The sequence below is a fragment of the Pinus tabuliformis genome, chromosome 4_2 (genome assembly GCF_031772625.1).
Source record: "Pinus tabuliformis cultivar Carrire ecotype Pingquan chromosome 4_2, CPIR1, whole genome shotgun sequence".
Classification (NCBI taxonomy): Eukaryota; Viridiplantae; Streptophyta; class Pinopsida; order Pinales; family Pinaceae; genus Pinus; species Pinus tabuliformis.
Genome location: NC_142304.1, coordinates 939,730,596 through 939,733,794, shown reverse-complemented (window position 1 = coordinate 939,733,794; position 3,199 = coordinate 939,730,596). Strand labels below are relative to the sequence as shown.

Sequence of the window (3,199 nt, the reverse complement as noted above, 5' to 3'; positions counted from 1 at the left end):
TATACAACTTAATATTTGATGACATTGTCAAATCATTTTAACGAGTCAAGGATTTTATACAATGGAGTTAATATTTTATGATGATATACATGTTGTATAATTGAAATTAAAATAAACAAAAAATGAGTTGAAATACATCAAACTGTACTATGTAAGCCCTACCATCTTTTATGTTGATTTGAAGAAAGTTTTTCCATCCTCTTCAATTCATTAGAGGCATCTTTCTTCATCCAGTTAGCCTCCTCTGCTTCCTTCACAATATTCCTAACCTTCATTCCTTGAAACACTTTATTGCACTATTTTCGGATGACCCATTTTATAGTTGAAAAGTCTGGCTTTGTCACATAATTTCATCTACTCACCCTTCACCTTATTGTCTCATGAATTACAAATAGAAGAAACATCCCCATCATGATCTAGAACTCATAATATATCTTCAATTTGGCATGTGACCAAAAAAAGTAATTCAAAGTTGTCAATACTATTATTTTCACTTGAATGTCCTTAAGCCTAGTCCTCAAGATAAGCCATTGTCCCAAACTCATTTATTGTTCTATCATCTACATCCAAGTTGCACATTTTTGGGGCATCTATCGATTTGGTCCTCTTTCTCTGTTCCCTCTTTTCTCCTCCCCATTGTGACTTTAGTGGGTTCTTCACTATATACTTAAACACATAACATGGTTACAATAAGTTTTCTTAACATTCAATGGCATCAGCACTCTCAAGTCTACTAATAACTACATAATCTCCTAGACTACTGGTAATCCTCCTACCAAATATCCTACCTACCTACTTCCATTATTTAACTCTATTGGAAGAAGAAAAGAATTGAATTGAAACATTAGATAAATAAGTAAATTTATACTTTGATGAACACACTCAGATAAAATATTGCAATATATAGTATTACATGGGCTCTAGATTCTTATCATTTGCACATGAAGGTCGACCTCTTTTCTGAAAACCAATACCACTAACCAACAAGAGTAACATAATCCAAACATAAATATTGTAAGACATAATTATTAGAAAATGTCAATTTCAACTCAGGTAAAAGTTCTCATAACCTAATGTAAACCTTCCAAGAGAATTACGTAAAATGATAAATTCTATTTTAAATTACAAGGGTTTTCAAAATTAACCAAACTATAAAAAGAACCAAAACTAGCCAATTTAGCCAATTTGACCCTAAAAGAAGATGGTATGGCCCTTGAACTGGTTCAGTGATTGGTTCCATACATATCAAAGTAGATGGTTTAGTACATAACCAATCTGATAAGCCAATTCAACTGATTTATATATATAATCAATATTGCATGTAGTTTTGAGTAAATTGGTTCATAAATTTATTCCGAGGCCGATGAATTCTTGGAGTCAAAGTAAGAGGGGGGTTAGTTGCATTGTTATCATTTTATAACCCTAGCCAAGAAAATTCACTACCTTTTTTCCCTTATTAACAATCAATCTCTATTCCAGCCATGTGGGATTCCTATTGATTTTTATAGATTCCATCCCTCTTTGACTCACTTACCTATAGTTTAACAATTCCCATGTCTTTAGATGGCTTCGAAATGTTCCATAAGTATTGTTCCTTGTGGGTTTTTTCTCAAACACTTAGATCTGGGTCTGGAATTGGATGTACTAGTGATGGAAAATTTCAAATTCCCCACTATGGTGTGCATATATGTTTAGGTCATACCAGAAATTTGGAATGCAATGGAACCCATTTTCTCTGCAGAAATTAGGGACGCCAGAATCAATTTGGATTCTAGATCCATGATGCTTGAAAATTTTGGGTTCACTCACATGGGGCATGTTGAAATTTTTGTAAGAGGTGTGGCATGAGTGATCACACCACAAGACCCTGATTTGAATCTCTCCACGATGGCTTTTTTCTTATTATCATTTGATCCTTTGGTGGAGGTTTTGGTAGAATAGGAGGAGATTCCCAATTATTTTGTCCTTGACATTCATTACGTCACACCCTTTTTCAACATTAAGAAGTTGTATGTAGATAATACATATAATAACTCATACCCTGTTGTAGATGCCAATGTGTATAGTCTCTTTTTTGCAAACTGTCATACTTGGTACATGGTTTGAATGAATGTCCACACCTAAATGTACAACTTGGAGGGAAATATGAATGATTTCCTTCTTGCAAATCAGACACAATTTCCCTCACTTTATTTTTGTTTCTTTTTTTGTATGCGATTTTTCTTGGGGTTTGGATCATATCTATGTAAAACAGAGGACCACGGTGCATACAATTGATGTTTTTATGTGCGCATTGCTACCTGTTCATAACACATAATCTGATCTGTGTAATTGAGGATAAATTGTATGTTAAAAGGACAGTGACTGCCCATGGATGGGATATTGCCTTCTATGTCTTTGGGTTTTTTAAGGGAATCCTACTATTCACCGTAATAGTTCTCATAGGTATAGTTTGGTCCTTTCTAAAGTCTTATCTTCATGAATGGGAGAAAAATGTTCCTTTGATCGTGATCCCATTGCATGTTTTTGCTAACAATGCAAGCATAGTTATCGCTGAGACTGGACCTTCTACAAAAGATTGGTTTACATGGGAGCAGGAATTTTTGCTTATAGATATTACTTGCTATTATGCAATCATTTTTCCAATTTTTTGGTCGGTCAAGAATCTCTGTGAAGCTTCCAAAACTCATGGGAAGGCAACTAAGAACATGGAAAAATTGACCCTTCTTTAGGCAATTTTACATTGTTGTTTTCAGCTATTTTCATTTTACCAGAATCATGACTTACACTATTATAATAATCACAGGGTACAAGTACAAGTGGGTGGGAAATGGTGCAAAAGAGGCTATAATGCTTGTCTTTTATCCATTCACATTTTACAATTTCCAATCGGTAGACAAGAACCCCTACCTTGTTCTTGAATATGAAGAAGAGGATGCACCACAGATGGTAGCCCTTCAAGATGAATATTTTGAGCTTTAATGTAGAATTATGGATGCCAATTTTTGCTCCACGCTCATTATTTTATGTAACCAGCTCACAAAATAGAAGAACAGATAGATAAATGAATTAAAAATCAGCCTCTTCGAGGGGGAAACCTCCTTTACATTACGCAAATGAACAATTCTTGGATGATACAAATGAAAAAACCTCCTTTAAATATATAGGAGTATCAAGGGTAAGAATATAATCAAAGCCG

The 3,199-nt window shown here is 34.2% G+C and overlaps 1 pseudogene; it reads left to right on the top strand.

Moving 5' to 3' along the window:
* Window positions 1-1,650: 1,650 nt before the first annotated feature.
* On the top strand, window positions 1,651-2,982 carry LOC149172774 (protein CANDIDATE G PROTEIN-COUPLED RECEPTOR 7 pseudogene; annotated as a pseudogene).
* Window positions 2,983-3,199: the final 217 nt, after the last annotated feature.